The 12,446-nt window shown below is 45.9% G+C and overlaps 1 protein-coding gene across 7 annotated transcripts in view; it reads left to right on the top strand.

Moving 5' to 3' along the window:
• The window catches only part of Rnf216 (ring finger protein 216), a 121,542-nt gene that overhangs the window by 61,606 nt on the left and 47,490 nt on the right, over window positions 1–12,446 (top strand). The gene's annotated exons all lie outside the window — the stretch shown is intronic.

The raw sequence follows: 12,446 nt of genomic DNA on the forward strand, positions 1-12,446 counted from the left end.
GGGTATGGCTGAACATTGCCCCTCTTCCCCAGACAAGCAGACCCAGCTCTGTTGGAATCGAGATACTTTTTAGTCGATAACTTTGGGCATGAGTGGTTTAGAGAAAGAGATGTGCTTCTATCAGAACCTGCAGCACCACCAGCGGGTTCCTGAGTGAGGACAGAATTCTTTGTGTCTAAAAGAAGCAGAATGCAGAGAAGTGGTGAACACACCCTGGTCCAAGGTGCTTGGAGAAGCCCATGCAACCTCCCTGTGTCACAAACCATGGTGGTTCCCTTGTGATTGTCTGCATTGTGCATGGCACAAGTGTGCGGTTAGAATACCTGAAGTTGTTGGGACGGAGCTGCGCTAGCAGATGTACATGTAGGAGAAGCCAGAGTTAGAGGCCGACCTGGGATACACAGGGAGAGACCGTCTCAGAAGATAGATATTTACAGACTATGCAAGGCAGAAAAGGACATAGGAGCAGGAGCTTGAACTTTTCTTAAAAAGAAAAGAGCTCCTGAAAACAAGGAGTTATTGATGGTGGGAGCCACAGGAAGGTGTAGTTGCTAGATCCCACTCTCTGCTCTTCCAGACTCCCTTTCCTCTTTTCCTCTCCCTTCCCTTCTTTTTTCCTTTCTTTTGTATCCTTTTAAATATGTCTTTGTAACCAAGGGTGACCTTGAACTTCTGATCTTACTGCCCCGAGTGGGAGCTTAGGCATGGACGGCTTTATTCAGTTTATGCAGTACTGAGGACTCCGCATCATGCATGCTAGACAGGCACTCCACTACTGAGCTATAGCCACACCCCCTCTCCTTTCCTTTTGCTTTTCCTTTTGATGTGTGATACTCAAATATGGCCATACTTGTGGGAAAGTCACAGGGTGAGTCACGGTTCCCAAAACCGAAAGTAAATCTGTCACATTCCCCTGTCTCACATAGCAAGAAATGCAGTTGTTGCAGTCAACACAGAGTAATGCCAGCCTTACTGCAGCCACCATCCTCCTCCAGCCTGCACCAAAGAGCCCCTTTCCCCACATACTGCTCTTGACATACAGGTTGGAGCGCGGGCTCCTAGAGGCTTTCATTCTGCTTCATGGTATTGAACAGGAGCCACAGCAGCCCAGTCTCCTAGATCCACAGGAGACAGAGTGCGCAGCGCCTTTGTCTTTAGTCTTTATTTAATACTTGCTTCTCTTCGTGCGTTCAGTCAGCTTTAGTACTCAGGCTCCTGAGCTTTACCATTGGTTTTGCTGTTGGTTCTCCAACTTACCTGTGCTAGGCTTACAGGTAGGCAGACTATAGCCAGCCCTTTTTTATCTTTATGAGCAGTATTTTGTGACTTGATGGTAGTTGTCATCCAAGAAGTCATGTGTCATAGTTACCTAAAGCAACCTTCCATTGATGAGAAAGTGAAACATAGAATTATTGTTAGTCATCAACAATTTTCATATCCCAGTCCAAAGAACTCAAGACACATGTAAGCGCTAATAAGGAAGTCTCTATTAAAGACTCGGAGCAAGACATGGAAGGCACTGTGTGAGCTTCCTGCTCCGCTTCCTCTTTCTAAATGTCCCGACCTATCTGCTAAAGAGGGGCATAGCTTTTTTTCCTATAAGGAATTGAACAGCTACAGGATGGCTTGACACAAAAGTGTCCGTCCGCTCTTTGTTATGCCTTAATGTACTTCTTAGCATGTACATGTGTTAGCAGAGTTTTGTTTTTAAAGATTTTTTTATTTCATGTATATGAGTATACTGTTGTCACCAGAAGAGGGCATCATATCTCATTACAAATGATTGTGAGCCACCATGTGGCTGCTGGGAATTGAACTCAGGACCTTTGGAAGAGCAGTCAGTGCTCTTAACCGCTGAGCCAACTCGTGAGCCCAAGATTTTTTTTTTAAAGTCAGTTTGGCTGAGCACCTTTCCCTGTTCTTCCTAGAATGAAATGCATGATAGCTCCCCCCATTTTCTTTTGGGCTCATAAGTTCTTGAGGGTGTGCTAGGGTATGCAGTTCACTTTAGCCTCATTTACTGTTAAATTACACTTGTGTTGTATACATTTTTCTCTCTGTCAACTAGTAATTAAAAGACGAGTAAACATTGCTGTCAGCTTCACACACTTCTGTACTTTTAAAAACAAAAGAAAGCCTATTGTCCCCACCAGCCCGTCTGACGCCATAGTGTCTGATGCCAGCAGAGATGTACTGTGCTAAACCAGTGCCCCCATCTCAGGTGGGCCCTTCCTTCTAGGACACAGGGAGGTGATTGACCGTGACAGGCGCTACTTGTGTGTTACAGAGTTTCCAGCCACTCTTCCTGATCAGAGCAAATCTTTGATCCCTTAGGAAAATGGCTTCCAGTAGAGAAGCTGCTCAGTACTTGCCTAGCTTGGATGAAATCCTGGGTTTCAGATTTCCAGCACTGAAAAACTGGGAATCATGACACATGCTTAGAATCTTAGCATTCCCAGGGACTTTTAGGACAGCCAGAGCTCTACAGAGAAAGCCTGGTTGGGGAAAGGGGGTTCCTAATTCTTTTAGCACCTTCCACTTTCACATCCTTGAAAATGCAGATGGAATCTTTTATCCCTTTTCTCCATTTCCTTTATCCTTTTTCTTGCTAAGCTACTTTCTGGGTGGGTGGATAGATGGGTGCATTTGATTTTCCTGATTCTGGGACTCTTCACATTTGGGATCGTTTTGTTTCTCATATCCACTTACTTCAGAATCTTGGAAAGAGCAAAGGGGTCCAGTTCAGCTTAAACTAGAAAAGACTTCAATGTCACTGACGTCCATGGTGCTAAGGAGAGGGTCCTTCAGAACTGTCTTTGCTTCAGAGATAGCTGCCTGTGTATGTACTCTTTAATGTCTAGAAATCTCACATGTTCCTTAATTTTTAGCTTTAAATTTGGAACCTGGTGTTCCTGACAGGCACAGTCAGTTGACTATGATAATGGATCCAGTTGGGCTGGCCAGGGCTGGAGCTTTAAGACTTTCTGTAGGTAATGGTCCATTGCTGCAAATAGCGCTGCCTTTGATGGCTCCTTTGGCAAGTTTCCAAAACCTTTCTCTTGTATTTTAAAACGGTGAATGAGTCTAACGGAACAGAGTAGTAGAGTTGTCACTGGAAAACTCAGTAGGTGACTGACTCTGCCTGCCCATGGCTTTAATAGTTCCCAGCAGCAACTCCTGATCACAGGAAGACAATCAGAAACTGCACTGCATGATCATCAACAGAGCGTTCACCCTGATTTCCTCACCAGAGACGCAGGGGTGTCTGTCATTCCTGTTCCACCCCTCCCTCCCCAGAGAGCTTGTGGCAGTTCAAGTCTCCCTAGGAGTTTTCAGGCACACACTCACTGTTCCTGCAAGGAAAGGCTGGCCACTTTGATTGCTGTCCTCCAGGATGCATTGTTGGGGCAGCCATCTCCCGTGGCTGACTGTCAAACAGAGGTGGACCATGAGGGCTGAGAAGTCACTGAGCTTAACAGGACTCCAGTGAGAGGAGTTCAACTGCAGAAACAAGTTTCCAAGGTGCTGGGGACAACTTGGAGTTCAGGTCAGATTGCAAGAAGGAAAGAGGGGGGGGGGGTCATTGTTTGCAGGATCAAATATTTGTCCTTAAAAGTAAATCTGTGAGACTGAGGGGTGTAGCTCAGCAGTCAATCACTTGCCTTGCACAAGTGAGGCCCTGGACTTAGGCTGACAAAGAAAGTAAGGAGAAGGGGAAAACTGTTTATTCAGGCACATTTTTAAGACTCGGTATGGACCAAGATTGTATCTGCATTCTCCTATCAGTTTCTGCCGTGCATGCTTCATGGAATTTTTTGCATAGTTTTCTACAAGGTCAGGACAGAAATACATGCTAACGCTACAGATTTTTAAAATGCACATTTTGAACATGTTTTTGCTTTTGTCCAGGCCTTCTTAGCATACATATTTAATTACAAGGCATGAGGATTAATGGGGCTTTGAATATTTAAAGCTCTTCTCCTGAGATTCATTTGATTTAATTACTCCTGAGATAGGCATTTGCAGCCTTGGTGACTTGCCATTTGGATGGGAGTGTAAGAGGAAGAGGAGGAAGTGGGACTCCTGACAGGTTGGCGTTGGGCCCCTCCCTCTAGCTTTCAGCACATCTCTTTGTCTCTTCTGTCTGGGGAGGAGAGAGGACTGGGTAATAGAGTGCCTTTATGGGGTTCCTCTCACAGCACTGTTTGCTACAGCAGTAGTGCTTAGTGTGCATGCCCTGGCCCTGGGGAAGTGGGCAGCAGAACAATCTCTAGCCCTGTGTCTTCTTTCCCTGTTGCTGATATAAAAAATAATCCCAACCTAAGAAAGGGTTTGTCTGCTTGCAATTCGAGGGTCCCTCTATCACATCCTGGTGGGTAAGGCAAGGTGGCTAGGTTAAAGGAGTTATTCACATCATATGGAGAAAGCTGAGCATGATGAATGCTTGCTGCTATCCAGCTTTTTCTAGGACTCCAGCCTCATGCCCCCCACAGTAGATGGGTTGACGTAACCCAGTCATGTAATCCCCACAGTCATGTCCAGAGGCCCATGCAGTCAGAATCCTGAGGGGCAGAGAAACGGGGCTAATTTTTCCCAGCTCATTTCTGTTTTTGACTCTCCATGTGTCTGTAGTGGTTGTGACCATGGGGAACAAAGCAGCAAAAGGTCCACTGCTTTTGCTTGATTTGGCTCCTGCCAGGTCTACTGTGGCACGAGCAGCCAGTAGCCAATACATAGGGCTGGGGAAAGCAGAGGGCTAAGCAGGAGAGCCAGTGCTGTCCAGAGGTTTGGCTCACAACCTATAAGAGGCCTCGGGTACCTTGTCGGTTAGAGACCTGTGCTATAGAAAACCAGGCCCATAGTTGCTGAACATTTGCCTTCCCTATTCGGTCCCATGCCCTCTTGAACTGCCTGAAGACCTGTGAGGGGTAAAGAAGCCTCAACCGTTCACAAACTTATCTTTGTACCCAAGCCTCTTTCTCTCTTGGGGAATTTAAGTTTCCTGACTTTGAGAATGTCTTTGAGCACATGTATTCAGAAAATTCCACACCAGGAATCTTATCCCAGCCCTCTGGAGATTCTTTTTGAATTTGAGGCCAACATGATCTGCATAAAGAGTTGTCAGGCAGTCAGAACTCCACAGTGAGACCCTGCCTTAATAACAAGAAAGGCCTAATAAAGTGTTTGCTTACTGTGTCCTCCTATGTCTACCCAGTAAACTGACTTGTCGTTCAGTTTACTAGAGGGCAGAAACCACAGAAATTTTAGTTGTTTTACTTTCCTTTCATGAGGGGCCTTCAACAGCCATGGATGCACATTGAAGTAGGTGCTGTTGCTGCTAAGATAGTAATCTGCAGAGTGGGAGGAAAGCACTAGCTATGGACTGGAAACATGGGCATGTGAGTTAATCTGCTGCCCGTCTATCAGCCAGCCTTGGTCTAGAAACTCTGGGGAGCTGTACTGCCCAGAACCTTGAAAAGTACATTTGATACTTCCTAGTCAGCAGGAGTCCTCTTTCCTCCACAGAAAGGCTTCCACAAAGCCCAGCCACAGACACATGTGCTGTGCCGAAGCCCGGGGCCAGTTTCAGTGTTGCCTCTGCTCTGCTCATGCCTCAATCTCCTTATCCCCATGTCACCCTGGCCTGCCTTCTTATCTGACATAATTGGTAACAGAACGGCACTGTCTATAAATAAAAGCAGTGCAAATCCCAATCCCCTGCAGGAGCTGGAATGCAGTTTCTCGTTTGTTTCTTCTCTGACGGATAACTAATAGGTTGGGAATTGCTTATCAATCAAAAACCATGGGTTGGCAATCAACCCTGTTTCCATGATAAGCTCAGTGCTTTTCTGTTGCTCTGCTATTGCATTACTTATTCTAGACTACATGATGGGAACGTCAGGGTTCTGTGGCAAGTGCACACTTAAGGCAGTATTAGAGAATTTCTTCCCACACATTCATTCAGAAAGATGTGGTGGTTAAGTTTGGTGTGTCCAATGTGTGCAGCTACATGTGTTATTAACCAGACACATAACATTTTCCTAGGTAATCTAATGTTTTGTCTATTTTAGCTAATGTGCTAGGATTTTTGTTTTTCCCAACGGTGGTGTTCTATGTTCTTGTATGTCTTCAATCTGTCCTTCAAATTGCTGTTAGAATATTTCTTCAAAATCTAAGGCTGATAATGTCAAGAAAGGCTAGGACTTGACTAGGATCGCAAAGATTTCTTAGGGGAAGATTTCAGTCCAGGGTTGCCATGGCAGTCCAGGTCTGAAGTGATGCAGGCTTCTGACCTTGGCACAAATAGGGGATCTGAGATGTATGTAGGGGTGGGTATATAGGAAGAACTGGCTGGCAGGTGTGGTGTTTGGGTTGAAAGAGAAAGACACATTAGAGCAGTTCACTTTAAAGCTGGATTGTAGCCTTTGGTGATCCAGAGGAGACAACAGTTTTGTGGAGAAACCAGCATTGAGAAACTTAGTTTCACACTGTGTTAGGGTACCTGTTAGAATATGCCCCATAGTATTAAGTATCCATTGAGCTCTAGTGTAGGCCTAGCTCTGTCCCATCCGAACGGACGCACACATAAGGGAGCAGACCGTGCTCTTTGTAGAGGCTCAAGATGAAGTAACCCTAACTCTGGTACGTACAAGAACCACCAGAACAGTGGCCTTGTTAAACATGAAGGCCCTTTAGAGCGCAGGGTAGAGGACTATGAGGGACCTTCAAAAAGGAAAGGAAGGGGGAAAAAAAAGAGGTTTTATAGAGAACGATCCTGGGGACGGGATCCCTCATTGTGGGGATGGGTGGTATGTAGACAGCTTCCTGTAAGCAACATCAAGGGTCTTGACCGCGGAAATGACAGGACCAGTCTTGTTATTTTTAATCATCTGATAGCAGCAAGATGAAAAAACTGGTGATAAGAGAGAGACTTGGAGAACTGCATGAGGTCCCCATTTCTTTTAAAGACTTTTGCTCTTAGTGGGGACTGTGAAGCCACCCTGCTAACCTGCCCTGAGACTGGCTGCTCTACGGAAAGACTGATCTGAAGGTTCCCAAGGTGCTAGAGTGAAGCTGGCTTTGTCATCCAAGCATGATATCCTGACTACTGGAGTCAGTTCTACCATAGGCAGTTCTAAAATTGTCCTCATTCCCATGAGAGCAGTTACGGGAAATGCCAGCGTGCTACTAAAGGCCTTTGTCAGTGTAGCCCTGTGCCTCCCCCTTTCTCCCTCTTCCTGAAGTTGTACATTCCCTGGGCTGATTCCACAGCAAGGGTGTTCCATCTTGCTCGCTTGATTCCAGGGTTCTTAATTTTGTGGTCCATTACCTTAGCTCCAGAACACAGTCCAAACACTAATCTCACTAACTCTTAGTCTTCAGAGGCTCCCTGATCGGCTTTCCTGCCACCTGAGCCCTTTGCCAAGTTTCCCATGGTGCACTAGCATCCTCATTAACTCATCATATCTTCGCATTTCTGTCAGTGTACACCCATCACCTACCCACCTCTTGAGCTGACCACATCACTCTTTGCCCTATACCATACTATTCTGGAGCTGATTTGCCCCTAAGTAATGGCACTAAATGGAGTAGAACAGATCCATTGTTCAGATCCCTGGACAAGGACTGGCTGGGGTCCTGTTGCCTGTGTTTGAATGTCCTTCCCTGGCACCTCGAATTTCAGCTACAGTTAGTTCTCTAACCAGGCAAGGGTTGCAGCAACTCCTGAAGAGGAATGGAGAGTGATGACTTGGTGAATGGGGCTCAGACCTAAGCAGTTCCTTAAGAGATGGCTGCCACTGTTCCTCTCATTGTTCTCAGTCTTCCTGCCCTCTTCCGTAATCTTTAAGATGCTGTCTTCCAGCTAGGCATAGTGCTGCCTTTCCCTAACCCCAGCATCAAAGGGCAGAGGCAGGTGAACCTCTGAGAGGGAGGCCAGCCTAGTCTATCTACATAGTGCCAGGAGCTACATAGTAAGTAAGACTGTCTTTAAAAAACAAGCAAAAAAAAAAAAAAGAATACTATCTTCCTGTGGCACTGGTAAATTTCCATGTTGCCTTCCTCATTGTCTGAGTTGTTGGGGGAAGTCATAGATGAAGTAGCTCTTGCTATATTTAGCTCTGTGTTGTTTGATCTGCAGACATATTTGTAGTTCTTTAGTACTCTTGCTCTGCCCTTCTAGAAGTTTCTTTCTCCCTTTAAGTTATCTGGTGTAGTTCTCACTTTTTTCCTGGTGGACTGGGTCTGTCCAGAAACATGGTCTGTCCCCATCTGTATGAAGAGTGGCCTCTCCAGTTCATCACATTGAGCAGGGTCACTGTACTAGGAGAGCAGACCAGGCGGGCATGGTGACAGCAGCAACTGTAGAACAACAGATAGCATTTCTTCATCCCTGCTGGGGACAGCCACTCTGCTGGGTGGGTGCTGATCAGCTCACTTATATATGAGGCCACTTGCTCTGTCAGGGCTACTGCTTAGTGAGTGGCTAAGGAGATCACTGGGCTCTGACCAGACCAAGAAAGCCATGGTCTGTCCTGCAAAATGAGGTCGTTGCATTGTGTTTGGCAAGATAGTGATGCCCTTTCTTTTTAATGATAAGTTTGTTTTTGTTTTCACTTTAAGGCTAACACAAGCTTTACTGTTCTGAAGTCCTATTATAAAATGCAAATAAAATACCTCAGAAAATATAGAGAGCACATTAGTTCTATAACACTCTCTTGCTTGTTTCAGTGAGTTTGAACGTTGTTGAGAATTGGGAGAGCTTGAGAGGTGGGAGCAACAGGAAGTTCGTTGGGTTTTTTTGGGTTTTGTTTTTAATCTAAGAGTTGACAGTTACTAAAAGCAGCCAGCAGAGGGCCCTGGAGCCTGACTAATACGCCTACATTCCAGGATAAGCTTCCACAAGTCCCTGCCTGCAGCCAGTGACTAGCAGTCCTCACCTGGGAAAAAATAGCAGTACCACAGAAAAGATAGGTGTACATGAGAAACGTGCAGGAGAAGATAACAACCAAGGTGGGAAGGGAGGCACACTCCAGACGCAGTCCAGACACTAAGTGTGGGTATGAAAAGCAGGCAGGGTAACAGCTGAATGTGGCTTATAGCATGTTTTCTGTTAGTATAGTCTGCCAGAAGCTAGCTTACAGATATGTAGTGGCTCTGCATGTCTTCCCTCTATCATTTTTTCTAGACTTTGTCTGTCTGTCTACCTGTCTGTCTGTCTTTCGGATGAGCAGCTTGAAACAACAGCAAGAAAGTAAAAATAAAAAACAAAACAAAAAAAAAAAAAACCATGGTTCTCTGGGTAGCAATAACAATCTTCAAAGAGGGGAGAGAACAATCTGTTCTTTTATGTCAGCATGTGGCATTGCCCACAATATTCGCAGAGCAGAGGGTAGGACTTCCTAAAGAAAGATGGCCGAGGGGGTTGGGGATTTAGCTCAGTGGTAGAGCGCTTGCCTAGGAAGCGCAAGGCCCTGGGTTCGGTCCCCAGCTCCGAAAAAAAAAGAACCAAAAAAAAGAAAGAAAGAAAGAAAGAAAGAAAGATGGCCGGGGGCTGGAGAGATGATTCAATGGTTAAGAGTATTGGCTGTTTTCCCAGAGGACCCAAGTTCAATTCCCAACACATGGCAACTTAAAACCCTCTATATCTACAGTCACAGGAGATGTGACTCCCTCTTCTGACCTCTATGGGTACTACACACACACATAGTGCACAGACACACAGGCAGAACATATACATATAAAGGAGGATAAAAATAAAATCTCAAAAATTTTTGAAGAAGGTGATGTTCCTTGCTTGAGGCTGAGCAGCCCCCCGATGAAGGGCTCCTACTTTGACTGTACCAGTGGAAAGTGAACTCGTTAAACTGGATGCGTTCAGGGGCTTCTCATTTCAATACTTGGGAAGCTGTAGTGTGAGAACTGTGAGTTTGGGACTGGCCTGTCTCGGAAGCAGAGGAATGACATTCTCACTATAAGCCGTCATACAAATCTATTCTAGGCTGCGTTTAGCCTGTACAGTATCTTACTGAGACCAGGACCTCCCTGTGTTCCTTAAAATCATTTCGTGTGTCTCATATGTCTTGGTTTCGTTGTGTTACTACAGAACAATGTTTTCTACCCATGGGAAGCAGTGAACCTTGATGAGGTTATATCCGCACCCCTAGTCCTACATAAGCCCACACCTGTTCAAAGGCCCCAGGCCAGCCTGTAACTAGAAGCATGGGGACAATGGCTGGAGAGGAAGTGCCTGAACCTTGAGGCCAGTGACTTTTGTGTGTGTCATGGCTCAACTGTACCAGGCGTTTAGGTGTCCTTTCTTTCCTTCCCTGTTGTTAGGCCAGAAGAGGGCCTCAGGTGGCAACGGATGGATGGAGACAGACAGACAGACACTTGCTTCCCCTCCCGCCTATGCCTGTCCAAGTGGTCCTTTGTGTTCCAAGAGCCCCTTTGGGGGGAGGTAGCTAGACAGCTGGGCATTGGGTCAGGACAAGGCAACTGAAAAGTAGCTGGAGCACAGCTGCGGCTGCTGCCGGAAGGCCCTGCAGTCGGTTTTCCTGCTGGCAGCGCAGCTTGGGCTGGAGCCTTACACCTGCTGTTGAGACTCAGCACTTCCATCAAGTCAGTCAATGAAACTTTAAAGTGTGCGTCTGGGAGAGACACAGTCTCTCTTAAATGGGAAGAGCTCACTAAGGGAGGGGACACCCAGGTCTCACCTGGCTTGTGTGGTTCCTGCTTGCATTGCTTTGAATGAAGAAGGGTGAGTCACCAGAAGAACATGCTGTCACATGTGGACCCGAGGTAATGTTTTGTGGGTGCAGGCTGATGTCAGTAACCCTTTAGCGAGGCCAGGCAGTCAAAGTGGAGCAGGAGAACATTCTCTCTCTCTCTCTTTTTTTTTTTTTTTTTTGGTCTTTTTTTTTTTTTTTTTTCCGGAGCTGGGGACCGAACCCAGGGCCTTGCGCTTCCTAGGCAAGCGCTCTACCACTGAGCTAAATCCCCAACCCCCTCGGCCATCTTTCTTTAGGAAGTCGTACCCTCTGCTCTGCGAATATTGTGGGCAATGCCACATGCTGACATAAAAGAACAGATTGTTCTCTCCCCTCTACCACTGAGCTAAATCCCCAACCCCGAGAACATTCTCTTGAATAATACAAAGGTAGGAGGGGCTTGAGGCTAGGTAAGGGCCACAGCAAAGTGCAGCATACGCACGTAGCAGCCCTGTGTGTGAACACTCAGAGCCATGCATTTCAGGTCCGCCAGAAGTCCCCAGTCTGTAAAGTACATACCCAGAGATGGTAATCTGGGCCTCTAGTACATATGTATACCCTGGGTCCTCACTAGTAATATTTAGTATTGTGATTACATATAACATATGAAAAATCCCCAGTTTCTGAATCTCTTGAATTTAGAAAATGAAAATGGATCCTGCCTGGTAGCTACTGGTCGTGCCTGTTGTTACAGATTTTCAACTGTGGTTGCTGCTTGCCATGCAGGCATTTTGAATTCACAGATCTCAATGTACACAGTGCTCTGCTAAAAGGCAAGAAACAGAGTGTTGATCACCTTTCATTTCTACTTCTCACCCGTGTCTGACGTGTTTGACGTGCCTGAATTAAATAAGTGCTGGAATAGGTACTTCATCACACTGAGTACCATAACTACAGATTTAATTCAACATAAATCCTGTGAACTCTGGAACCTTCTCTGTCCTCAGAACGTGATCCACAGTCAATTGCTATTGAAGTAGGTCAGCTGGATAACTCTGTTGTCGGGCACTACAGTAAATGGGGTGTTGCTCTGAAGTCTGGGTTCCTTGGTTCTCTTCTTCATTAGCAGACACAGCCTCCGTCAGAGCATTTTTTTGAAGGCTGGGATTGTTTGCCTTAAGCATCAGTGGAGATTAGGTAACTCGTAGTCTCAGAATTGTTACTTTCAAGCAAACATGTTTAGAGGCAGCTGCTTTCTGAAAGCCTGTGCTCATACAAACGGAAAAACACTTGGTGTCTGTCTTGGTTTTGCGGGATTTAGTACTCATAGTCTCTATAAGTACCTTTCTGTGCATTCCCCAAATTGTGACAGAATATCTCCAACATGGTTCAGGCAAGGAGGACACAGTGTATAACATGAGTCCAGGAACCCAGCTTCTCAACCTTCATCACCCTTTCTACTGCCTCGCAGGGCCTTTTCTCAAAGCTTTGAAGGCTAGAAATCCAAAATAAGGGTTGCCAGGGCTGGTTTCTCCCAAAACTTCTCTCTTTGATTTGAAAATGCAGACCTACATCTCCAGCCATGTTGTCCCTTTCCCCAGCAAAGGCAGGTTTTCTCTGTGTAGTTCGGGCTGGCCTCAAACTCAGATCTGCCTGGCTCTAGCCCCGACTTTAAATGTATATTTTATTATTTTTAATTACAGGTATTTATATGGGAATATGCACATTCGTGCAGGT

This window comes from Rattus norvegicus, chromosome 12, assembly GCF_036323735.1.
Source record: "Rattus norvegicus strain BN/NHsdMcwi chromosome 12, GRCr8, whole genome shotgun sequence".
Lineage (NCBI taxonomy): Eukaryota > Metazoa > Chordata > Mammalia > Rodentia > Muridae > Rattus > Rattus norvegicus.